The 27,913-nt window shown below is 40.7% G+C and overlaps 1 long non-coding RNA gene across 2 annotated transcripts; it reads left to right on the top strand.

Annotated features, from left to right (window-relative positions):
• The first annotated feature begins 11,818 nt into the window (after positions 1–11,818).
• Positions 11,819–15,417, top strand: LOC134223741 (uncharacterized). Of its 2 annotated transcripts, none has more exons than XR_009982699.1 (3): positions 11,819–11,911; positions 15,092–15,202; positions 15,279–15,417. It is a non-coding gene; the product is annotated as an uncharacterized LOC134223741 (long non-coding RNA). The 2 variants fall into 2 exon arrangements; XR_009982697.1 differs by lacking the exon at positions 11,819–11,911 and adding an exon at positions 14,768–14,948.
• The last annotated feature ends 12,496 nt before the right edge of the window (positions 15,418–27,913 follow it).

The following is a 27,913-nucleotide window of genomic DNA, read 5'->3' on the forward strand; positions in this document are numbered from 1 at the left end:
TAGTGTATACACAGCGGGTTCGCTTCTTACGCGGATGTATTTCATCAATTTCCCTAACCTATTGGGGGCCGTACACATATTACGTAAGCATTTATGGGGGAAGGGGGGTCTGTCGTTTTCTTACGCTCCATATAAACAAAAAATCATTTGAATGAAAGAAATCTTACATGGAGTAGGGGGAGTCTTAAACTCCAGAAAAATTGCTTACGTAATAATAGACTTACAACAGCTATTTCTTTCTGTTCGGGTAGCAACACAGGAGGATCAAATTCGTGTAGACGTGGATCGACGTATAACGCTGCGATAAATGCTGGATTGTCGAACCACATTCCCTGCCGTTTTTGCAATGCTGTCAGCAGTTGCTTGGCTAAAGGATCGTTGATTTCCGCCAACTCGAGACAGCACTCTTTCCAGTACAAATACATTGTACCGCAAGTCAGGGATTCCTTTTGAATCCTTTTGGTAAGGATGTATAACGGAAGAGTGGATCGTACAAAACGTTCTGCTGTACTCCAAAATTTTTCATGGCACACTTTTTGAAGATCAGCTGGAAGGAGCTCTTGAATAGTACACTTCTGCTCGTGGATACGGTTAACCATTAAATGTGATGATCCCCAATGCGTTTCACCGTCTATCATTGGCATGTTCTTACCGTCATTTCTCTTGAAAGTATTATCATACGGCTGACAACGTAACTTTTTCACCAGATTCCTGACTTTTGCTAGAAAGTTCGAAACAGTTCTCTGTTTAAACACATCATAAACAGATAACTGGATATCATGTGCTGCACACCGAACTCCTGTTAAATTCGGTTGCTCAATAAGAGGTAGATCGTTTTCTGGGGGTTGATCGTAGTCCTGAGTTGATTCATATGAGAAATCCAGCATTTCACATTCACCTTCTTCGTCTTTTGTTTCGGTTTCCGGTTGCCTGTAGAGTAATGGAAAGATTTTTCCCCCTTTGATTATTCTATTCACAACTAATGATACTAATAGCAGTAAAACAACTTCAGAAATAATTTTGGTCAACAATATAAGAAATTACTAAATTCATGGGACATGTTTTGTTTGAAAACACGACCGGTAGTGTAGCACAAGTTCAGAAGCACACAAAGCAGCATTTTTTATAACAGAGGATGTTATAAAACATATACCACTACACTATGGGGAATTCTCATACAAACGGGTGGTCAAAAAAAATTTTCAATGAGAGCTGTTTCTATGCAACATATATTATGTGAAAGAACATTTTGGAACTCTTTTTTAACCATTCATTTATTTTTTTTTAAGACGGGAACACCGTCTTTGACCAGAGGTCGTACAGACTGAACACTTAACACCTAGCATGAGACAACGGGCAGAACACATAACACCCAGTGGACCAGTGGAGAATTTTTCGAACAAGAAAAGTTTTCTCTTTACCGGGCGGAAATCGAACCCACACTCCCTAGCACATGCGTCTAGACGATTGACGTCGCTAACGTCCACGAAGGGCTATCGTTAACCCTTCAAAAACTTTTATACACTAATTTTATAATATTTTTGAAATTTTTGGCCATTTTTTTGTTTGTTTCCATTATAGCAAGCATAAAATAGCAAAAAATACTGATGGTAATAATGTTGTCGATTTTCTTATCATTCATTTACTGAAAATTTGTGAATCAGAATTTACTTACATTCTGAACTGAAATCACCATCATCTGTTCATAATTTGAGAAAATATTAGTAAAAAACCCTGATTAATCCACCTAGCGGTAATGGTGCCTTTCTCGTGCATTATAAAAAATAGTATTTTGGCCATTACTCATAGTCCGATCTGCCCAATTTTCAATAGGAAGCAATGGTAGAGTATCTTGCGTCGAATGCAATTTGTTGCGAGTAAATCGGTTAAGGATATGTGCCTGAAAAATGAGTGACATTTTTTTACTAAATTTTTCTATAAAAAAGTGATATTTTGGCCATAACTTCCGAGCCCATAGTCCGATCTGACCAATTTTCAATAGGAAATAATGGCAGAATACCCCGCATCGAATGCAACTTGTTGCGAGTAAATCGGTTAAGGATAGGTGCCTGAAAAATGAGTGACATTTTTTTCACTCATTTTTTCTATAGAAAGTAGTATTTTGGCCATAACTTCCGAGCCCATAGTCCGATCTGACCAATTTTCAATAGGAAATAATGGCATCCTGCGTCGAATGCAACTTGTTGCGAGTAAATCGGTTAAGGATAAGTACCTGAAAATGAGTGACATTTTTTTTAAGTGGTATTTTGGCCATAACTTCCGAGCCCATAGTCCGATCTGACCAATTTTCAATAAGAAACAATGGCAGAGTGTCCTGCGTCGAATGCAACTTGCAACTTGCAACTTGCAACTTGCGAGTAAATCGGTTAAGGATAAGTACCTGAAAAATGAGTTACACTTTTTTGGGTGGGTGCGCACAGACGCACACACATACACACACACACACACACACACACACACACACACACATACACACAGACATCACATCACGCCGGGGGAAGTCAGGAGGATTCGAGTGAGGAAGTTTGCGGCACAACCGCCGAGGGATCGAGACGTAGCAGTGGATCTCAGCAAGCCAGTCGGCGAACTAGCCTAAGCTAGGGGCCGGAATTTTAGAAGAAGTGCATGAGCACAGCCCCCCCCGAAGTAGTCGCAGCATCCAGTGGTCCCGGGGGGATCGAGGCAAGGAGGATAAGGGACCCGGTTTATCCGGGAGGCACATTTTTAGCAGGTCGGGAGGAGCCCATCCCTGTTCGCCTTCGAGCATAGTGTGGATGCTCGAGGTGTCTGTCGCGCAGATTTTTGATGGCCTTTAACCCTTGCAAAAAAAAAAAAAAACACAGACATCACCTCAATTCGTCGAGCTGAGTCGATCGGTATATAACACTATGGGTCTCCGGGCCTTCTATAAAAAGTTTGTTTTTGGAGCGATCATATAGCCTTTACCGTATACTTAGTATACGAGAAAGGCAAAACAAGGTGGTGCTATTTTTATTTCGCTCAGTGTATATAGGGGAAAAGACGGCTTTGGCAGGTTTTGTTCTATTATTGTCAGGGGGTTTTTGTCGACCAAATTTTATGAAATTTGGCCACAATATTCTTCGATATGCAAAGAATGTTTAGGCCAAATTTGAGCATAATCAGTCATAAAAAAAACCCTGACAATAATAGAACAAAACCTGCCAAAGCCGTCATTCCCCCTATATAAATGAAATGGTCTGTGTTCGTATTCGCATAACTCGAAAACGGCTGGATGGATTTTCTTCATTCCTTCAACAGAAACGTTCGTTGAGTTTCCGACGGGTTTATATGTTATTCCCTCATGTGAAAGTGACAAGTGAAGTCGAGTAAATCATGGAAAACTAAAATTGAGATTCGTATGTAAATTTAGCATAGGCATTTCACAACGCGCATTTACGCCTACTATGCAGAACAACGTCTGCCGGGTCAACTAGTTGAAGACAGTATTTTTTTATTAACGGTTAAAAAAACGAAAATATAATAAAAGTTCTTCTAGTTCAACGAAAACATTACTAAATATGTTTTCAAGTGAACAAAAATATAACTCGATATGTTACGTGAAAACTGAGGAAAATGATCTAGGATTATAACAAATTATGTTATTAAAAGAACATAGTTATCACTGGTTGTGTCATAAATATTGCTATTCGTATTAATCATATTAAATACTGTTATAATTTTGATATGACGATCATGAATTCTTCTTTTCTTCATCCAATATAGAGATATTATAACAAAATAATTTCAGATATTGTTATTTGTAGCACATGTTGATCCAATTGTGATATAATTTTGTTATGACTATCTGGTCGGGTAAAGTTGACAAATTTCCATTAATGATCCGGCAATTTTCCGCTGCCAATAATTTAAAAAGCAACATTTCAGAATGTACAAACAAGACCTGCAAGTAAATAGTACATACTTTATAAATAATCCTGCATATCCATTGGAAATCAGAATTTGAAAAAAAAATCAATTTTCAGCACTGAATTACTGTTTTATAGGTGTTTAGTAATTTAGAAATATGTAAATTTGAAAATATAAAAATTAGGAAAGAATACCTATTGTTGATAACCTAAGCTTTTCACCAAATTATAAGATAAAACACAGATTAGACCACTTAGCGCTGTTGAGAGAAGAACATGTGAGAAGGTAAAATTTGCACTTTAGGTGGATATATTAACTTTTCCCTTCAATTTATCACTATTTGGGATATTTGAATGCATTGCAGCAGTTTCACAAAAAAAAAACTTGTTTAAATTAATAATGCCACAAATCGGCACATAATCCACTTTACGCAATTCTGAAATAACACGTTATAGAAATTCAGAAATATAAACTTTTTTAATTTGTAAAATGGAATAGTTTGAAGTTTAGAATTTCAAAATTTTAAATCTTCAAATTTTGATATAATGTTTTTTTTTAAATATTATCTACGCTATTTCTATTATATAATTCATTTTTTTTCGAGGATTTTGTAAAGATTTACCTTTCAGTAATGTCGCATTCTGGCTCGCAATCACCGGGTTCATTCTCGTCGTTGTTGATCAGTGCTTTCTCTTCTTCTGTAAAATCACAGGTTTCGATCTCGTTGAGAGCAAGCATCTGGGCTTTCTGTACAAGCTTAGCAGCTTTTATAAAGTTACTGCCATTGTCAGTAGTAATCGAGTATATGTTCTTGTAATCCATCTTATACTTCTCAATAATTTTTGTGACTTCCATAAAAATGTTCTCGGCCGTATTTTTCTCGAACTTTTTGACCATTGCCAATGTTACCACAACTATTTCGCCACGAGAAGCAAACTGCGCGTTAATACTCAATATCGATCGACCTTTGCGAGATGCTAGATCTGCTTTGATGCAAATCAATTTTCCTTGCATTAACTCAGTGATATGCGCCACTATTCGCGATTCGACCACATCGACATAACGCATAATGTTTTTCCGAGACACGCAGCTTATCTTCAGAGCCTTTTCAAGTGGCTGCAAAATGTTGCTTACACATTGTTTGGAGAAAAAAAAATTTGGCACGTTGCACTCAGTTAATCACTGTACTATCGAAGTCCATATACAGGGAAATTTTCTGCGGCTTTCCCGGTTCATCACCTTGCACTACTGGCTCTTCACAGTCCGCAACACTTTTTTTTCTCTTCAGCCACTTCCCGATGCAACGCCGTTACATGCCGAGCCAAATTATACGATGTCGCTCACTTCAACGGCTTGCCGCTATCACCACACAACGTGCACAACGATACCGAGATTTCATTCCCATCACTTAACCGTATTTTTTTTAATAAACAATTCCTCCAACACATCGACCCTTTCTTGTTTTTCGGACATTTTCAAAACCCGCAATCGTGTACACGGAACCGCGAAACAACTCACTTTACGGTTCTTTTCACTCAAATCCGCCCTTGCGTGGAAGAAGCCAAAAATAAGTAAAATGCGAAAAAATCCGGTGAGTACTTTGTCTTTACTCCCGTGTTGAATTTTCACCCACTATGAAGTTTCACCAACTCGTCATAACAACACAAACACACTATTGCAAACTGTTTATTTCGCACCGAATGAAAGAGTAGGGTAAGGTATAATATGCCCCCCTAAGGCAACTCCTTGCTAACTTTTTACTTTTCAACGCAATATATGCAAACTTTGTGTCCAGGAAGTCGCAAATGCATTGCCCGTGAGTAGTCATATAAAAATATTACAGATAACACGTAATAAAGCTTTTTTGAAAAGTCGTGAAAAAATGAATTTTTAAAAGTGCCTGGGCAATACGCCCCACCTCAACCAAAGACGTTTCATAGCCCTTCATTAGTATTTTATCAATCCCATAATAAAAAGGCTACAAATTATTATGCGCTTGACATTAAAAAACCAACATAGGTCCATTCAAGCAGGTGTGAATTACATTTTAATATTTTCCATACAATTTGAAAGCATCTGCTGCAGGCTCGCTGCGCTTGTGTCCAGTTGGTAAGGGCATATCGTCCTGCCTACACTGGGGCGTTTTGGCCAGTGAAACATGTTTTCGAAAATCGTTACATTTTTGAAGATGGATGCAATTTTATATCATATTAACCACTGAGAAAATTTAATTTGTTGCCCAACTGAGTGTTCCAGTGCAAGTTTTGCGGACAGTATGCTAGAGTCGCTCCAGAATGTTGAGCAAACAAACATGGAAAGTTACATCAAAACTGTAACTTTTTGTATTTCGCTATTATTTTCATTGTGTAATACATAAATACTTCCACATTCACATAGTATGATGGGTTTACAAATACTTATGGGTACCAACTGATTTTGACCCTTAATTAGTTATAGTTTTCTAGAAATAAAAGGGGGGCGTTTGGGCCAGGTGGGGCGCATTATACCGTCTTCCCTTATCTTGCTTACTGTGTGGCTTGATGATGATTGAATACACAGTGTAGATATGCACAAAACTTACGCGCTAATGTATCACGGGGGTGTAATTGCCATCTCTAAGATTCCATTTCGCGACTACGAAGTTAAATTCTTCACGCACAGTCTGACAGTTCCTTATGGATTTTTACTGTGGAGGGACAAGAAGGGGTGATTGGGTGTTTCACGCACAGTCTGACAGATAGCATTGAGATTTTCCCATAAGAGTGAGTAGATGCATTACCTTCGTATTCGCGATTTGAGAGCCGCGGCTCAAAATTATAGAGTCGTTGTTCGTTCGTTCTTTCTCTCGAACCGGTTCAAATGAACAAGTACACGCTAACTTTCACCTACTCAGTGACTGAGTAAAATTGTATTGCTCTCTCTTTCTATCCCACGGAAATTTTACTCATTTTCCGTCAAAAGCAGGACAACTCAAAACTATGAGTAATCCTGCTTTTGACGGAAATTGAGTAAAATTTCCATGGGAAGTAAAGAGACGGCAATACAATTTTACGCAGTCACTGAGTTGGTGAAAGTTAGAGTGTAGTGGGTTGCCCTTCGCTCGCTCTTGCAAGGTAAACAAAAACTGAGTACGGGTACACGGACGAAAAAAAGTACCCAAAATTGAGTACTTTTAAACTTACTTTTGAGTTATTTTTTCTCTTCGCTTTCATCCACTCTTTCTTTTGTTGTCAAAAACAAAGGAGCCAAACAATCCAACGACGCCAGTTCAATACGGGAAGCCAATTTTGAGTTTTATTACCTGAGGTCGAAATTGAGTGAATTAAACTTAAATTTGGGTCAATAAATTTTCCGTTGGGTACTTTTTTAACATGGGAGTAAAGGCAAACTACTTCGACCCTACTTACTCAATTTTGGCTTCCCGTACGGATGTTCGAGGTTGGGTGAATTAAACTCACTATTGGGTAGTTTATTTCTTCCGTGTAGGGTGACCATATGATTTTTTTCCAAAGGAGGACAATTCACCAGAATTGAGCGAAAAAGGAGGACATTTGGTTTAAAAAGGAGGACATTAAAAAATATCCATCGATTTTAAGTTTTTTATATGATTAAGAATATTATATTTGTTAGATTTTTGCACTCTAAAGTCTATTGGAAGAAGTTTTTGTAAATCGAGGCAAATACAACACAAACACAACACTTCTATTTTAATAACATAACAGATTACTTTATTAAGTCCGATGGAACGTTTTCGACTATCATTATAGTCTACATAAAGCACTTTCTAAGTATAAACTACCAGCAACCTCTTTTTAATAGAAAGATTTTAGCTTCAACTAATTTTAAAATCAGTTGCGAACAAATGTTGAATATTATTATGCTGGCATTTTCAGCGATATTCCACAGAATTCTAACAAGTATCATTGTTTATAATTCTGAATGTTTATTGCTAAAATAGACAACAGACCGAACATTAGGTTCTATAAGGACCAAGTACAAGATACTTAGTTGTCCAGCGAGTTTTTTTTTTCTTATATTCCATTGAGAATCCCAATTTAAGGCATGTGAATTAGAATGATACCGTTAACTGCATGACCATTACATTCTCGATTAAACAAATTCTAAACTGTTTAGATTAGTTCTAGGTATTTCTATTCAATTCTAGGCAGGGCTAGGTGGCTGCTCTCTGCCTCATATATTCAAGAAGCATACCGTGCAATGCGTTTTAAAGGCAAAGTGATGAGTGTTTACTCGTAGAAACATTTGAGAAGCATTAGCATTTTTTTTTCCTAATCCATTTTTCACAATCCCGATGCTTCTGATATTTTTACCCCTGTATTACTGTAACTCATGGCGTTGCAGTCTTGGATAATCAAAACGATTTTTTAAGATGTTTCCCGACGATACACCAACATCAGTCGAACCCTCTACATCAGCGGTTCTCAACCTGGGGTACATGTACCCCTGGGGGTACCTTCGCTGGCCCTAGGGGGTACCTCGGATAAAAATTTATAATGGCGGACGTATTCCAATTCTACTCAGAGCTTATTGATAAAGTTTTGATGATTGTGATTTTTTTGGAAATCTTCCGTTTGAGAGGCATGAAGGCTTTTTTTTCAGAAAATTTCAGTTGCTTCGTTGCAAGAGGTTGAGAAGCATCTTTCTACAGTTAACGGAAGCCGTCTTTGCCTTCTTTATAGATGTTCAGAAGCCTTCTTTTGAAAGGTTCGAAAGCTTCCTGTGAAGATCTGTGTCTCCTTGCAAGAGGTCCGGATGCCTCGTTTTAGTCGGAAGCCTCCTTTCAAGAGGCTCGGAAGCCTCCTTTCAAGAGGCTCGGAAGCCTCCTTTCAAGAGGCTCGGAAGCCTCCTTTCAAGAGGCTCAGAAGCCTCCTTTCAAGAGGCTCAGAAGCCTCCTTTCAAGAGGCTCAGGAAGCCTCCTTTCAAGAGGCTCAGGCCTCCTTTCAAGAGGCTCAGGCCTCCTTTCAAGAGGCCTGGAAGCCTCCTTTCAAGAGGCCTGGAAGCCTCCTTTCAAGAGGCTCAGGAAGCCTCCTTTCAAGAGGCTCAGAAGCCTCCTTTCAAGAGGCTCAGGAAGCCTCCTTTCAAGAGGCTCAGAAGCCTCCTTTCAAGAGGCTCAGGAAGCCTCCTTTCAAGAGGCTCAGAGCCTCCTTTCAAGAGGCCTCAGAGCCTCCTTTCAAGATGCTCGAAGCCTCCTTTAAGAGGCCTGGAAGCCTCCTTTCAAGAGGCTCAGAGCCTCCTTTCAAGCGGCGCCGAAGCCTCCTTTACAGGGGCTCGCAAGCCTCCTTTCATGATGCTCGGAAGCCTCCTTCAAGAGGCTCGGAAGCCTCCTTTCAAGAGGCTCGGAAGCCTCCTTTCAAGAGGCTCGGAAGCCTCCTTCCAAGAGGCTCGGAAGCCTCCTTTAAATAGGGCAGAAAGCCTTTTTCAAAAAGCTAGGAAGGGTCGTTTTAAGAATTCCGAAAGCCTACTCTCAAGTGAATCGGAAGCCTCGCTTCAAGAGGCTCGACTTCTTCCAAGAAGATTGAAAGCATACTTTCAAGAGGTTCAGAAGCACGCTTTAAAGGTGCAAAGGAAGCCTTATTTTAAGTAGCTTAAAAGCCACCGTTCAAGTTGCTCGAAAGCCTCTCTACAAAAAGCTCAGAAGCCTTTTATCAAGAGGTGCGGAAGCATATTTTCAAGAGATTCAGAAGCTTTTTTCACGAGGCTCAGAAGCCTCCTTTTAAAAGGAACAGAAGCATTCTTTCAATATGCTTGGAAAGCTTGTTTCATAAAGCTTGAAAGCCTTCTTTCAAGAACCTCGGAAGCCTCCCTTCAAGAAGCTCGGATTTTTTCTTTAAATAGGCTCAGAAGCATCATCACCCAGTGACTCAAAAGCCGCTATTCAAGAAACTCGAAAGCCTCTCTACAAGAGGCTAAGAAGCCTCTCATCAAGAGCTGCGGAAACCTACTTTCAAGAGATTCAGAAGCTCCTTTCAAGAGGCTCGGAAGCGTCTCTTGAAAGGGCTCGGAATTATTCTTTCAAGAGTCTTGAAGCCTACTTTTAGGAGGGGGTACCTCAATTAATACAACAGTTTGAAGGGGTACCTCACAAGAAAAAGGTTGAGAACCACTGCTCTACATCATCATCGCATTATTTTATTCCAAATCTTTAAGGAAAATATTTCAGAATTAAAAACAGAAACGTAAACGTGTAGAATGTTTTGTTACTGGACTTCTGTTGTATTATTGTTTGTTAAACTACACACCTAAAAATATTCATGTAATTTTTGGTGTTGTGACGCTGACATATACGAGCGTCATTTTGACGTAAAATTAGGTGATACAGGGTTGGAACGAGAATCAAACATAAGCCCGTTGAGTGAGAGCCCAACACCTTACCACTCAGCTATCTTCGTTTCTTGAAAGAGGGGTGATCGAAGTAAAACATGTTTCACGATTTGCACTGAACAAGTATTTCACTGCATCAAGTCATCGACTGCTTGTGCGTTAGGTGCGTCGCATCGGGTGCTGCGTTTAGGCTGAGATGAGATAAGACAACTCGGAGCTGAATGCCTTCCCATAATTTATGCTCGATTCACGCGACGGGCAGTTCCAGTGTGACCATCTTTTTTTCACCAACTAAAAATTAACAAGACGAAATAGTTTATATCAATAATTACCTAATGCTGAGCAGTTGAACTGTATTCCTCAATTGCTTCGTGCATAGATGATGAAAACAATTTTTTAATTCCATTTCGCGTTCAAATTGGCAATGAAAAAATTTGTTCATGTTGATTTATTACTTTCAAATCTGAAGTTGAAAAATCCCCGACTACTAGAAACACCACGAAATCAATAACAAAGTACCCACCCGCAAAATAAAACAACGCTTAGCTCGCCGGCGTCTGTCAAATCGCCCAATAAAAATTGGTCTTTTCTGACAGGCAAATGGTTTCAAAAGGGGACAGTGAGATGTCTTATCTCATCTCAGCGTTTAGGTTCCGTTACATGTAATTTTAAATCACGTGACAATGAAAAATATACGATTCAGTTTATGTCATATGGTTTTGTGTCATTTTATTGAAATACATGACCTGTAATATTCATAATTTTTTAGTGTGTAGTTTTTTTTTTCAGCAATAGGTAGTTATACATGCAACTATTTTTTCAAAATTTCCAAAAAGGAGGACATTTTAGCGCAAAAGGAGGACATTTGGTTTTTAATGAAAAAGGAGGACATGTCCTCCTTTAGGATACCATATGGTCACCCTAAGTACGGGTCAAGTCCGATTAGATGCTGGCAGAGGAATGGAAGCAAGTTTTTTCTTGCCTTCAAGTTGCTGATAAGAATCCCGGATAAAAATTACAGTAACTTGTATGACATAACCCATTGAAATACAATAGATTGTGTGGCAAACAATACAAACTATTGTATGCTTATTGTAAAATATTTACGGTTGTAAAAGATCTTTATTGTACGTACATTAAAATAACAATATATTTAAATGTTTCTGATATATTCTATTATATTTTTATTGTTCGCTTATGTTTAGTATTGCTCATCCAAAAACTAAACAAATTTTAAAAGTATTCGGTTTGGATGATCTGGAAATCCGTCTAATGTTATTGAATTAATAAAATTTTGGAATATTTCATGGAATTATTTATTGAAATAAAAATTGAAAACAATAAAATTACAATAGCTTTGTTTGTTAAATAAAAAAAAATGTTATACCGATTCTCAAGTATATATTTTCATATTGCAGGTCTTGTTGCAGGTCTAGAAATGTTATGTAATACAAATTTGATTTTAAAAAAATGAAAGGGAACAAAAACTTTTGCTTATCATTTTACTTGGAGAATGGCTGGATTCATTTGAGCGTGTACAGTTTTGTTTATAGTTAGTGAAGAGATGAAAATAATGAAACTGTATGGTGCAGAAAGTGTTTTTTTCATTACAGTTTCTGCTGCTGGGCAAGCGGTAGCTCACTATGGCTTCTGTACCGTGGTAAGTATCTAAAGTGTTGAAGCGCGTTAGAGCATCATTACTGGGCGCGAGTATTTTGATCACCCTCACTGTACTGTCATTTTAGATTAGTCACTCTTTTTCGCATCGGTCACTATTTTCGGTTATCATTTTGGTGGCTGGATTGTACGACAATTCCCCGAAAACCAATTCCCCGAATGCAATTTCCCCGAATGAAATTTCCCCGAATAACAATTCCCCGAACGTAACATTTCCCCGAATGTAACAATTCCCCGAATGCAACATTTCCCCGAATGTAACATTTCCCCGAATTGTTTCCACAGTGCAGATAAAACTAAAACTGAAAAAGGAGTCTGCGTCGTTTAACATAAAGTCGCATAATTGGCTTTTGACATAATTTTGAGTTGCAACAAAAGTGAGGGTCGTGTGGGCCGAAGACAATTGCAGTCAAACCTCCATGAGTCGATGTAGAAGGGACCGTCGACTCATGAAAATCTCGAGATGTGGAATAAAAAATCCTTTGGAAGCTGATTGAAGGGACCATCTAAGTAACCCAGGAAATATTTTTTAATATGGCATAATTTGCTTCCATAAGTCGATATCGAGTCATGAAACATCGACTCATGGAGGTTTTACTGTATGCCGAACCGTCATTAGGCCGAGTGAGAAGTAAGAAGTGAAAAGTGAATAGTGAGTAGTGAGAAGTGAGACGTGAGAAGTGAGAAGAGCGTAATGAGAAGTGAGTAATGAGAAGTGAGTAATGAGAAGTGAGGAATGAGAAGTGAGAAGTGAGAAGTGAGAAGTGAAAAGTGAGATGTGAGAAGCGAGATATGAGAAGTGAGATGAGAGAAGCGAGATATGAGAAGTGAGATGAGAGAAGTGAGAAGTGAGAAGTGAGAAGCGAGGAGTGAGAAGTGAGTAGTGAGTAGTGAGTAGTGGGAAGTGAGAAGTGAGAAGTGAGAAGTGAAAAGTAAGAAATGAGAAGTAAGTACAGTAAGTAAGTACATAGTTTAAGAAGTGAAAAGTATGGAGTAAGAAGTGAGAAGTGAAAAATATGATGCAAGAAGTGTTATGTGAGGAACGAGAAAGAGCGAAATACGAAGTGAGATGTAGGAAGAGAGAATGAAAAAATTAGGAAGAAGAATAGAGATAAAGGAAGAAAATTAATGCGTCTTCCGGTATAAGGCGAAGGAAAGGGATAATGTTTTTTGCCTTTCTCGTATACTAAGTATACGTAAAGGCTATAATTTCACTCCAAAACCAAACTTTTGATAGAAGGCTCGGAGACCCATAGTGTTATATACCAATCGACTCAGCTCGACGAATTGAGGTGATGTCTGTTTGTGTGTATGTATGTATGTGTGTGTGTATGTGTGTATGTGTACAAATTTTGTAGACACACTTTTTGGAACTTAGCATTACCCGATTTACTCGCAACAAGTTGCATTCGACGGGGAATGCGGTCCCATTGTTTGCTATTGAAAATTGGCCTGATCGGACATTGCATTTCGGAATTATTGAAAAATCATTGTTTTTTCCCAAGGGTCCCCCCTTGGAAAAAAAAATTCAAAACCGAAAAAAAAAATTTTTTTCAAGAATGGTGGGAATGCATAGTAATTAATGCAAAAACATGCAAAATGATAGAAAATATGCGATCTATCCCCCTAGAGTGCTTTTTTGACCTTTCCCATGTGATTTTTTCAGTACATTTTACGATGCACGAGAAAGGCATCATCGCCGCTAGGTGGATTAATCTGGGTTTTTTATAATCGCTTCGCCCGGTATTAGGGGAAGACGAGTTATAATGCCTTCTTAAAATGAACACGTTTGCCCAATATAAGACAAAGAGGGTAGATAGACCCTTCTTCAATTGTACACGTTTGCCTGGAGTAAAGCGAAGGAAGGAGATAATGCCTTCCTTAAATGATCGCGTCTACGCAGTATAAGGACAATGAAGGAGATACACGTCATTTTTTTCGGTTTATATAAATGATATTTATTGCTAGATGCGATCTCATATATTATATCTATTCCAGCCAAACTCGTCTACATCAAAGGAAGAGACTTCATTTATCATAACCTTATTGCAGGCAAATTTCTACTTCTGAAAAGGTAATTTCATTCTACTTTGGCTTATTTCGAGCTAACGCCTAACTTTAATTAATTGATCACATCTACCGTTTCCATATACCAGGTAGAACCAGATTTTTGAAGAAGGAATAACATTCACTTCTTCATTATTCTGGAAAAACACCTACTTTCAAAGTAGAGATCAAATTATTCCATTGCGTTATTCCGAGTAGATGTACTACTTTTAAAGAAGGGATCACATTCACCGTTGCCTTTTTCCGGGCATACGCATTATTTTTTTAGGATTCATATCCACGATTACAATAACTTCTTTAGAAGAGATAGACCTTACATAGGAAAGGAGTTTGATTTTACAAATTTTTACCATGATGCTTTCAAACGGAATTTATGTTCGCGATTCTGCTCCACCAAATAAATTCAGCCTATGTTCGAATATTTTAAAAAAATGAATAGGAAAACACTTTATTATAATATCTTTATAATTTAACAATAAGATATATAATCAAGGAAGATCAAGGGCATACAATACTATCGAAAGATTTGGTCATGTTCGGCATCTCCAAAGAGACACTCTGGAACAAATCTTTTAACGCTGCTCTGTTCGGGCGTCAATTGTCGATGACAATTATGTGTTTGCAAAAACTACTTTATTTTCGGGGAAATGTTACATTCGGGGAATTGTTACATTCGGGGAAATTGCATTCGGGGAATTGTTACATTCGGGGAAATTGCATTCGGGAAAATTGCATTCGGGGAATTGGTTTTCGGGGAATTGTCGTACAATCTGGTGGCTGCATTCCGTATCGGTGACGTTCGACGTTTGATAGTTCATCAAATAGTAGCGCTGTTATTTGGTCAATTTGGTCACCTGTCAGCTGCGCTACTGGTTTTAGCAGCGCGTTTAGTAGCGACCGGTAAAGTGTCAAGTAATGATACTGCGTTGACAAACGGTTTATACTCACCACCGGTAATCATAATCTTATATGTACTACAAAAGTTTAATGTAAATAATGAACGCAGTGGTTCATCCCGAACAAAAAATAAATGAAAATTTTATCATCATAATATCTGATGACATGCCTGGTAACATGTATCCTTGTTCCTTTTCAGAAATGAAGCTTATGATAAATAAAATACTGCTGCTTGCTGGTCACTGATTGAAGATCGTTCAGTGGCTACCATTGGCCAATCTCACCAACGGGATAATAAGAACTGATGCAGGTAATTTTTTTCTTTTCTTCTCGACGTATTTTTTCTAGTAAAACTGACATTCTTTTATAATTTACATTTTTCACAGGTTTATATCTATATGTATTGTCTATTCGGAACAAAGTTAGTAAGCTTTATAAACCGATGTTGGATTTTTCTCCAGATACAGGCAACCCACTTAACTTTGGAAGTAGTGCGTTGGATTCGTCTAAAGATATGCAAAACAATCGGAGGAAAATAAAATAATTTGTAAAACAATTAATTGTATTGTATTTTTATTGTAATATTGGAGTATAATGCATTCTAAATCCTGTTGTATTTCTATTGTAAAACAATAGAAACAGTAATTGAAAACATTTAAAACACAATGTTTTCTATTGTTTTGTCGCTCGAAATCATCCCATTGAAGAACCGTAAAATCAATTGTTTTGCTCCGAATTTTGTATGGAAAATTTTCGATTTTTTTATTGTAAAGATACATAACAACCCCCCTTTTTAATTGTAAAAGTCCCATTTACCATTCATTTTATCGTGGAAAACCATTAGGGTAAGACGGTATAATATGCCCCCCTAAGGCAACTCCTTGATAACTTTTTACTTTTCAACGCAATTTATGCAAACTTTGTGTTTTTTGGTAGTCCAGGAAGTCACAAATGCATTGCCCGTGAGTAGTCATATAAAAATATTACAGATAACACGTAATAAAGCTGGAGCGCAGCGAGCGAGATGGGCAGACCAGGTGCAGAACGACTTGGCGAGCGTGGGGCGTATTCGAGGATGGAGAGATGCGGCCTCGAACCGTGTATTGTGGCGTCAAATTGTTGATTCAGTGTTATCTGTATAGATGTAGACTAAATAAATGAATGAACGTAATAAAGCTTTTTTGAAAAGTCGTGAAAAAATGAATTTTTAAAAGTGCCTGGGCAATACGCCCCACCTCAACCAAAGACGTTTCATAGCCCTTCATTAGTATTTTATCAATCCCATAATAAAAAGGCTACAAATTATTATGCGCTTGACATTAAAAAACCAACATAGGTCCATTCAAGCAGGTGTGAATTACATTTTAATATTTTCCATACAATTTGAAAGCATCTGCTGCAGGCTCGCTGCGCTTGTGTCCAGTTGGTAAGGGCATATCGTCCTGCCTACACTGGGGCGTTTTGGCCAGTGAAACATGTTTTCGAAAATCGTTACATTTTTGAAGATGGAAGCAATTTTTTATCTTAATAACCACTGAGGAAAGTTATTTTGATGCCCAACTGAGTGTTCCAGTGCAAGTTTTGCGGACAGTATGCCAGAGTCGCTCCAGAATGTTGAGCAAACAAACATGAAAAGTTACATCAAAACTGTAACTTTTTGTATTTTGCTATTATTTTCATTGTGTAATACAAAAATACTTCCACATTTACATAGTATGGAGGGTTTACAAATACTTATGAGTACCAACTGATTTTGACCCTTAATTAGTTATAGTTTTCTAGAAATCAAAGGGGGGCGTTTTGGCCAGGTGGGGCGCATTATACCGTCTTACCCTATTTCTCATGTGATTTTATTGTAAAAATTCCATTATATTCAATGGTAAAAAATATGTTTTAAATGGTGTTGTAACAATAAAATTTATGATATTTTAATAATATTTTTTATCCGGGATGTTTTTCTGGTACGAAAAGGTAAGTAAATGAAGTATGAACCTTAACTATTGTGGAATCTGGTAGTCAAATACTACCAGAATATAAATACTTCCGGTATTTATTTTAGCGGTTAAACCAAAACAATAATATCTACATATGTTTGCTTCAATAATTACGCTGGTTGAAACAACTTGAAATGCATATTTGATTCAAAAATGGTTTTATTCGCTTCAAATGTAGCAATATGTTTATTTCAAACATATTTAGGTTTGGTGCTAGAACAAACTGAACTTCTGTTCAAATTTACCTTAAAATTGTTTGTACCGTACTTTTTTCTGCGTGAATGAAAGCAGTTTTCGATAGATTTTGGAAGTGAAGTGAATTAATTGGTGTTTAACATTAAAGAAAAATGTAAAACTCAGTTAGTGAATAGTGTTCAAGAGTGAAAAAACAAGAAAACATACGATTCGTATGATACGAATGTCGGCCAAGAAAAAAAAGCAGTTTGCAACATTTTTCATCAATTATTCAGTAATTGTTAGATTAGATGAGAAAAAAAACTAAAATGAAAACACCATGAATATTCAATAGAGTTAGCTTAAAAATATAATTTAATTCAAAACTCCGTTAGTACTAGTGAGGATTCCAATAAAATCATCGTCAGATTGATTACGGTTTATAGAGCCTTAAAAACGGTGCTTATGGTAATGGGTGGTAATGGTTTCCTTTCGGCTCCTTGAGACATAGCACCTTCAAATCTCCGTATTTGTACTTCCGATCCAAAAATACGAGGTCATGGCTCGTCCTATATATGGCTCCCCCTAGTAACATTTTGGTTTTATACTGGATTTATAACACTCTCGAAGAGCAAATTATGGTCTTCAAGAGCGTTTTAAGGGCTGCGAAATGGTGAGTTGACATCCGGGAAGGGGCGCCTAACATAGCTCTGGTCCTCACAAGTTCCAATACTCACGCTTCCACGGGTCTTCCGATGACAATTGACCGCCAGCTAAGGGTTGCGTAGTGCAGCCTGGGCACTGTTGTCCTTCTGACATCAGCTAGAGTGAGAGGGTGCGTACTGTGGGGTCTGCCTAGGATGTGGTGGGGTTCGACAGTGGGCTCTGTTGAACTTCTATAAAAAGCTGCATGTGTCCCCAAGCAGGCCCTATCAAAGCGACCGTGTGCCGCTCAAAGCGCACTAGCCTAGTCCTGGTGTTGGGTGGGACTTTAAACAAATTTGACCCGACTGATCGAGCGTCTGTCCACCAAGGAGGTGCGGCTCCAACAGCGTCTGTTCTGGCATCCAGCGGCTGAGTATGAAATGCTATTCCCCGGAAGCTATACCTAAGATGGCAGCCCCATCCCGGTGGATAGGGAACCTTGGGCCAACAACCTACTGTTCCCGAAACATCAATTTGTTCGAGAATCCGATAATGAAAGAATACGGACTGATTTTACGGCGACGACTCTTAGCGCGAAACAACGGACACGAATAGGAACATGGAACGTTTTAACCCTAGCCCAGCAGGGTAAATTGGCACAACTTGCCAATGAGGCACGCCGCATGAAGCTTGAGATCCTGGGACTGAGTGAAGTCCGTTGGCCAAACTTTGGAGAACACAGAACGCCGTCGGGACAAGTTCTGCTATACTCTGGTTTACGAGGTGAACACGCTCCCCGGCATCGCGGAGTTGGCTTCCTACTAAGCGCTCAGGCACACTCTGCGCTTATGAAGTGGGAACCTATAAGTGAAAGGATAATCGTTGCCAGATTTAGAACACGGGTCCGAAACCTTACTATAATCCAATGTTATGCGCCAACCGATGCTGCCGATCTGCAAGACAAAGAGAACTTCTACAGTCAACTCAATGCCGTCGTAGATAGAATTCCGAAGGGTGATATCAAGATCTGTTTGGGCGACTTCAATGCGAAGATCGGATCCGACAACTCGAACCATGAGCGCATTATGGGACGCCATGGTCTCGGAGAAATGAGCGAAAACGGAGAGCTGTTCGCAGAATTTTGTGGTAATAACGACATGGTGATCAGGAGATCGCTCTTCCCTCATCGACCGGTTCACAAGGTCACGTGGGTCTCCCGTGACGGCTTTACAGAAAATCAAATCGACCACATCTGCATCAGCCGAAAATGGAAACGGAGCCTTCTTGATGTACGGAATAAACGTAGTGCCGATATCGCGTCTGATCATCACCTCCTCATCGGCGAAATACGCCTGCGCATTGCGTGGATTCGTCGGCAGGAGGAAAGAGTTGGACGACGATTCAACACACGCCGACTGGAAGATGCCACGGTGAAACGGTCCTTCGTTGAAGAACTGGAGACGCGTGCTGCAGATATTCCGGAAGGTGGCAGCGTGGAAGACCAATGGACCGCCATCAAGAATGCCTTCATCGCCACCAGCGAGAACAATCTGGGCGAACTACGCACCCAGAGAAAACAATGGATCACCGATGAGACCTGGAGGAAGATAGAGGAGCGAAGAGAAGCCAAAGCCGCGATAGAGCGATCGAAAACCAGAGGAGCCAAAGTCTTAGCCCGTCAACGATACACGGCTCTTGAGAAGGAAGTAAAACGCTCATGTCGACGGGACAAGCGAGCGTGGGCAGACTCTCTGGCCGACGAAGGAGAGAGCCGCCGCAACCGGGGACATTCGCCTCCTCTACGATATCTCACGACGCTTAAGCGGGGCGAAGATGAATGCAACGATGCCTGTGAAAGACGCGAATGATCAGTTATTGACCGACCCAACTGACCAGCTGAAACGCTGGTTCGAGCACTTCGAACAACTTTTTCAAGTGCCAACCAGGCCATCACCACCTCGGCATGATCTGCCTAGGATCCGACGTATAACACGTGTCAATACCGAAGCTCCATCACTGCTAGAGATTCAAACAGCCATCCAAAGCATGAAATCGAATAAAGCCCCAGGGGTCGACCGCATATCAGCCGAGATGCTCAAAGCTGACCCCATGACATCCGCTCAACTACTGCATCGTTTATTTCGTAATATCTGGGACACCGCAACTTTCCCGGTCGACTGGATGCAAGGTATCTTAGTGAAGGTGCCCAAAAGGGTGACCTGACTGTATGCGATAACTGGCGAGGCATTATGTTGCTGTGTACCGTTCTCAAAGTTCTGTGCAAAATTATCCTAGCCCGGATTCAGGAGAAGATCGATGCGACTCTCCGGCGGCAGCAAGCCGGATTCCGTGCCGGAAGATCCTGTGTGGACCATATTGTCACGCTCCGCATCATTTTGGAGCAGGTTAACGAATTCCAAGAGTCCCTTTACTTGGTATTCATTGACTACGAAAAAGCTTTCGACCGTCTCAATCACGAGAATATGTGGGGCGCCCTGAGACGCAAGGGGTTCCTGAGAAAATCATCGGCCTCATCGAAGCACAGTACGAGGCCTTTTCGTGTAGAGTGCTGCACAATGGGGTCCTGTCCGACCCTATCCGGGTCGTAGCTGGTGTGAGGCAAGGATGTATTCTATCACCGTTACTGTTCCTCATCGTAATCGATGAGATTCTGGTAGATGCGATTGACCGTGAACCAAACCGCGGGCTGTTATGGCAGCCTATAACCATGGAGCACCTAAACGACTTCGAATTGGCGGATGACGTTGCACTCCTCGCGCAACGGCGCTCTGATATGCAGAGTAAGCTCAACGACCTTGCCGATCGCTCCTCCTCGGCAGGTTTAGTCATCAACGTCAACAAAACCAAATCGTTGGATGTAAACACGGTGACTCCTTCCAGTTTCACAGTAGCCGGGCAACCAGTGGAGAATGTTGAAAGCTTCCAATATCTTGGTAGCCAAATGGCGTCAGACGGCGGTACCAAGATCGACATAGGCGCACGGATCAAGAAAGCAAGGGCTGCCTTTGCGAGTTTAAGAAATATCTGGAAAAACAGGCAGATAAGTGAACGCACCAAAATACGAATTTTCAACTCTAACGTGAAATCTGTGCTGTTATACGCTAGCGAAACATGGTGTGTATCAGTGGAGAACACTCAACGGCTGCAGGTGTTCATTAACAGATGCCTGCGGTATATAATTCGGGCCTGGTGGCCTCACAACTGGATCTCAAACAACGAGCTCCATCATCGTTGTCACCAGAGGCCGATAACAACAGAAATTCGGGATCGGAAGTGGGGCTGGGTCGGCCACACTCTACGTAGGGGCGGAAACGAAATCTGTAAGCAAGCATTAGACTGGAACCCAGCGGGACATCGCAGCAGAGGCAGACCCAGAGGCTCATGGCGGCGAAGCCTCAATAAAGAAATAAAAGAAGTCGACCGAAATCTAACCTGGCAACAGGTTAAAGCGATAGCCGGGCATCGCTCAGGATGGAGATCTTTCAAGTCGGCCCTTTGCACCACCGGAGGTGTACAGGATCCATAAGTAAGAGCGTTTTAAAACTTAAAATATTACTTGGGCCATCGTTCTGCTGTGTTGCTGGTTTTTAGGAATGGTGGTACCTCAAGGGTGAAGAGAATCACTTACAGGTTAACTAAGAGCGTTACTTCTAAGGATAACATCAATCTTTCTCGTGCTGTAATGACTTCTTCTCAACATTTGCGAATAAATCTTCAAAATTTGGAGTTACAAAATAACGTTTTCAAGAAAACCCTTTCATACGAGCCTGCTGCTGTAGCAATCATATCCATCACGTGATAACACGAAGCGCACCATTGGAGACACAGCTCTACACTTATTTATTTATATGCCCTAAGCCATCTCGACCGGCGCCCTTTCCCCAAATCCCAGCTTTGATGACACCGTCAGTCAGCTCCCTTCGAGTTGGGGTTAACGTGCCGCAAAGCCTGCGTGTCCTTTTCGTGGGGCGTACAACGGCAAAAGCCATTCCGACAATACAATAACGACTAACAACGAACAAGCGCCTGAAGTCGTCGGCAACGCATTAAACGAAATTAATGATTCGAAATGGTAATGTGACATGCAATAAATTAAAATTAAAAATTCCCATTTCCTCGGCACTGCTGGCGTTGCGAGCCACGGAGAAGTGATACATATCCCTCAACAAGGGGTTGGGCTGCAGAATGTAGGAAGAAAAGGATCACTTTCGGGGTCGCTTTATGGCACATTATGTAAATTTACGCATAAATTGGAATGCGTGGAAGTGCAAGTTCTAGAGGGAACGGAATGAAGGTGGAAGGCGCATTTGTTCTTCAAGCGGAATTGATTTTTTTAATATTGGCATATTAGGCTGAAACATGAGGCACAGTTTTATGGTTGGTCAGTAAAGGATGTAATTAAAAGTTATAAAATTTGAAACAAACACAGCACATAAAACTGGATGCTAACAGGATTCAATTCTAGCGCTCATGCACATGAAAAGTTTAGGACCGTAATTTGCGGAACAAACAAGTTAATTTCAAAAGTTTTTCGTACTACTCAACACATTCAAAATGTCTGATAACAAGGAAGTCACATAACCAATCCCATTGTCTCCTACTATTGTGCAGAGCGTTTTCTCGTCCCACCCCGGTCTGTCAGGTGGAGTGTTTTGCCATCGACTATTCTTAATAACTAGTCCCATTGTTCGATTCCACGATTTCGTCGATTGAGACTCTACAAAAGTTTCCAATGGCAGCGCAACAGCAGCAATCTTTTGTTGGCTAGGCTAGGATGATAATAATGATCCAATTATAATATTGCTCATAATAATCAAAAATAATGGGCGTTCTTTCATTCGATTCGCTCCCACTCTGGGATCAGCAATGGAAGGTGGGAAATCTTAGCAATTGATAACGAGGCGCATCTTCTGATGCTTTTAATTACTTGCTTGGGCATCTTGCTGCACCTCAAGTAGAAAATCCGTGATAAAACGTGCTCAAGAATGCTCGCTGCACAACATAATGGCAAGGGAGCTCGAAGACTTCAGTCATGATGGTTCAATAGCGGTGCGCCCAAGGACATTACAATTGAGGTACTAAAATCTGCTCGGAGTAGGAAGCGCGACGAAGGGAATTTGTTTTGCAATCTTCGACGATGATGATGATGATGATGATCACTTGAGCACAAGAGTTTTGCAATAGTTTTTGCTTCTTTCAGCGAATGGCACTCCTCAAGGGCGGATTGTTTTTCTAAGAACTCTTGCGCGAATTAATTGGTTGAGGAAAAGTTTCCCGGTGCGATGGCTGAAAAACACTTAATGGTAAATATTTTGCTTCCAGAGAATAAAACCGTTGAAATTTCCGAGCGACAGCGTCGTCCATCATTTGTGATGAATAATCTCGGCATGAAACGCCCGATATCGCACCCGTCCAGACTCAATCAGTCATCCCGGAGGGTGGAAATAAATCCCGACAATTTAATCCTATCGCCATTTCCGCCAAAAATTAATTTCGTTTCTACGAGTTGCGGAAGCATTTGATGGCGTGGGTGGCGACTAGCGTGACGATGAGGACGCCGAACGAGTGCAGCAGATTGGATCGGAATGACACAACACACGAAACGCTTGACATCTGAGCTCATCGAATTACGACGGGAATTCGGCGAAGCGGACCGATGATAGCGCGGGGTGATAGTAATGGGACGAAGTGGGGCGTTTCATCGAACAAACTGAGACAAATTATTCATTGGAATCAGACAGATCAGTGGTGGACAGAAGTTTCGAGGCGGTTCTTCAAAACATTTATCTTAATGGCAAAGAAGTGGCAAGTTTGACGCCCACTTGCTAAGAGACTACTCCATTGTCCCCAATTCGTATAACATTTTTCGTCATCTTGTTGCAAGAAAAGTCACGTTTTTCTATTTTTTCATTATTTCACTGACTTTTTCTCAAAAATTCCATAAAAGCTCTTCGGACTGTTCATAGAAATTTTTCCATAATTTCTTCGCAAAAAAAAATCCGCTAACTCAAAAATATAATTTCTGAAAACTCGGAAGCAAATTCTCTAGTGGAATTATTCGGGTTTTCCATCATAAATTCTTCGGATTAACCATGTAAAATTTGTCCCGGATTGACCATGAGCATGAGTAGGGGAAAGTGAGAAGACTTGATCATCCCCTGTTTTATCGAGATCAATTTCCCCCGAATATTTTAAAAGTCGATTTTTGACAGCACTCCAAAAAATCGATTGTGTATCAATAACAACAATAATTTGAGGACTGTCATACATCAGTAAAGTTTAATACACCCGATTCTGTTTTTACATGGATTTTTTTACACGGCCGTGTAAAAAATATCCCATACAAAATTTGTGCAAAGTTGCTCCATTTTGCATGATTTATCAAGAAATCATAAAACTTTTTTTACGCAAATTTTCAAATTTGAACTGAAAACTTTTTTTACACGGAACGCATCCCCCGTGTAAAAAAAGAATCGGCTGAATCAGAAAAGGGGATCAAATCTCCCCAGTCCCCCCTACAGATGATTAAACAATTTTTATTTGCCACTTTGCGATTTATCAAAATAATCTTATTTCACGAAGAACTAGCAGGTGGAGCTTGGCTCTCTATTTTCAATTTGCACAGGCCGAGAATCAGCACCAGCCACATCCTCACGGTCATCAGAGGAAGGAAAGTTAGTGCGGTATCCATTTTAACACAAAGTACAGCACGAAGAACAGCTTTGCATCCTCACGGTTGTCACGGGAAAGTTTTTCTCATGGGTGGAGTGGAGATGATAGTTACGTAAGGCAGGATGCATATTTGTTAATGAAACCCGATAGGCCGATAGTCATTTGGCTGAAAATGTTATTTTGCAGAAATGGAAACACGGTCGAATAACATGTTAAGCCGATCTGACCGAATAAGTCAATTTGTTAAAACCATGTTTGGTCGAAATGGTCTTTTGGTAGAGAGGGCCATTTTGTCCGAAATTGACATAAGGCTTGCTGACGAATAGTCACCTTTCTCTTGCACGCTCACAAAGCGAATAGGATTTGTTTTCATCGGGAAACGCTTCTAAACAAATCCTATCCGCTCTGTGGGCGTGCAAGACAAAGATGATTGAACGTCAGCAACTTTATTTGTAGGGGCCCTCCTTAGCCGTGCGGTAAGACGCGCGACTACAAAGCAAGACCATGCTGAGGGTGGCTGGGTTCGATTCCCGGTGCCGGTCTAGGCAATTTTCAGATTGGAAATTGTCTCGACTTCCCTGGGCATAATGGCCCGTTTACATATGAGCTAGTTCTAGCGGACAATGGACTATCCGACAATACTAGCGCGATATTAGCACAATGTAAACAGGAATTGTCTTCGCTAATAAGCGTTTACATTATGCTAATTTCGTGCTAGTATTGTCGGATAGTGTATTGTCCGCTAGAACTAGCTCATATGTAAACGGGCCATAAAAGTATCATCGTGTTAGCCTCATGATATACGAATGCAAAAATGGTAACTTGGCTTAGAAACCTCGCAGTTAATAACTGTGGAAGTGCTTATGGCCCGTTTACATATGAGCTAGTTCTAGCGGACAATGCACTGTCCGACAATACTAGCACGATATTAGCATCATGTAAACAGGAATTGTCCTCGCTAATAAGCGTTTACATTATGCTAATTTCGTGCTAGTATTGTCGGATAGTGCATTGTCCGCTAGAACTAGCTCATATGTAAACGGGCCATTAATGAACACTAAGCTGCGAGGCGGCTCTGTCCCAGTGTGGGGATGTAATGCCAATAAGAAGAAGAAGAAGCTTTATTTGTCCGGGAATTTTTTTTTTGGAACAGGTCATTTGGCCAAAAAAAGTCATTATGCCAAATAGGTCATTTGGTCGAAAACGCCGTTTGTCCGAAATGGTCGTTTGACAGAATGTTATTTGGCCTAATAGATAATATCAATACCGAATTTTCAAAACGACTTATCTGCTCTTGTAAACAAAGATTCAAACGTTAATTTGTCGAAACTGAGAGCAATCCCAGGCAAATCAACATCATCAGCAGGTAGCCGAAGTCTGATGGTGTTGGTTTGCGTGGGGCTGCGCTCAGATTCGACAAATCGACGTTTGAATTTTTGTTTACAAAAGCAGATAAGTCGTTTTGAAAATTCGGTATTGATATCAATGAAAATGTCAATTCGCCGAACAATATGGCCACATGTGGTCGGGGTTCTGTAAACCGAACCAAGTGTTTTTTAACTGACTTGTGGTATTTTGTTCGTGAAAGGAAATCGGAAATCATTTCATATCAATTCAAACGTACATTTGTTGTAGATGATTTGTGATCAATTCAATCTGTTGAACGAAAGATTGGGCACAAAAAAGGAGAATTGTTTGTTGACCCTTCTCAAGATTTTGCAGTACCCTGGCCATATCAGTATGTTACCGTAGATTTCCTTAATTATTTTTAACACTCATAGATGCAAGTATATCGCAAAATGACAATATTTACAAAGGAAAAAATACACTTCTTAAAGAAACGCAATAAAAGTTCTTTTTAACTAACATTTTCGATTTTTCGTTTCTTCTTCTTTTCTTCTTCTTCTGCTTATTGGCATTACATCCCCACACTGGGACAGAGCCGCCTCGTAGCTTAGTGTTCATTAAGCACAGTTATTAACTGCCAGATTTCTAAGCCAAGTTACCATTTTTGCATACGTATATCATGAGGCTAACACGATGATACCTTTATGCCCAGGGAAGTCGAGACAATTTCCAATCCGAAAATTTCCTAGACCGGCAGCCACCCTCAGCATGGTCTTGCTTTGTAGCCGCGCGTCTTACCGCACGGCTAAGGAGGCCCTATCACGGCGACCGTGCGCCGCTCAAAGCACACAAGCCCAACAGGAGTGCCAACCGGCACATCAGTGGGGAACTGCAGCGATCTCCAGTGATGTCGCAGGCAGCAGTAGCGAGTACCAGCAGTATGGCCAAGACTGCTGAGAACCAGGCAGGCCAACAGGAACTAGGATCCGAGAATAGGGTGTCCACCCCAAAATCGGAAAGCAGTGCTACTCAGGAGGGGCTACAACTTGGGAGGTCCAACCTGATGGAGGTACGAAAGCGAGTCAACGAGCTTCATGACTTTGTAAAGGACAAGCACAATGTTCACAATAAGATCAAACTTCTAGTGACAAGCATCAAGTCCGCCGTTGAAGCTGCTGAGCACGAACAGAAGCAGGGACTCGTCAGGAGAGCAGGAAGTCCCGAAGAAGCAGCGGAACGTGCAAGATTGTGCTAGCGTACTGAAGGAAGGCGTCAAGAACGGTGATTGACAAACCGTGGAAAGCCAGCGAGAGAAAATGAAGAAGCAGAAGGTGACTGTGGAAAAGAAGTAGGAGCAGAAGAAGAAAGAAAAACGTTGATCTCCTTGGGAGAGATCAAGGACGACGCCCTGATCACCGAAGCGAGCGATAGGACGACGTATGCAGCAATCCTAAGGAAATTGAGCAAAAACCCGAAGCTCAAGGACTTGGGTGAGAAAGTAGTGAGGACTAGGCGTACCCAGACGGGGGAGCTGAAGAAAGATCCTACGATCAAAAGCTCGGCCTTCCGGGAGCAGCGAAGCAAACGTAAGAGCTCTAACACAGAAGACCTGTCGGAAGACGAACTGAGGGAGGCACTAGTCTCGCAATGTATGCTGAGTGAGGTGCAGATGACGATCCGGCTGAGGAAAGACCAGCAGTTACGGCGGAACTACCACCGAGTGAACTGGCAGCGTTTCCAGCAGTGCGTCGATAACACCGTCGACTACGAGGTGCGTCCGGAGACGCCGGAATCGCACTCTCCCAGATTATGCTAAGCCGTTCTGGAAAATGACCAAAATTCTAAAATCCAAGCCTCGGCCCATTCCACCTTTGATCCCACTAGACAATAATGGCTCTAAGGATCGCTTGATAACTCCTGCAGAGAAGGTCGCTGAAATAGGTCGTCACTTCGTCAGCTCACACAATCTTGGGCAGAACATCATCAGTCCACACGAAGCAGCCGTCAACGAGCATGCTAACAACATCCATTTGATTCCCAACGACTTCTCGGAGGAGTTGGAGATCTCAGCTGACGAATTGACGGCCTATATCAAATCGTCGAAGAACATGAAGGCCCCAGGCTTCGACAGCATCCTGAATCTCGAGCTCAAACACATGAGTGCTCCG

This window comes from Armigeres subalbatus, chromosome 3 (genome assembly GCF_024139115.2).
Source record: "Armigeres subalbatus isolate Guangzhou_Male chromosome 3, GZ_Asu_2, whole genome shotgun sequence".
Taxonomy (NCBI): domain Eukaryota; kingdom Metazoa; phylum Arthropoda; class Insecta; order Diptera; family Culicidae; genus Armigeres; species Armigeres subalbatus.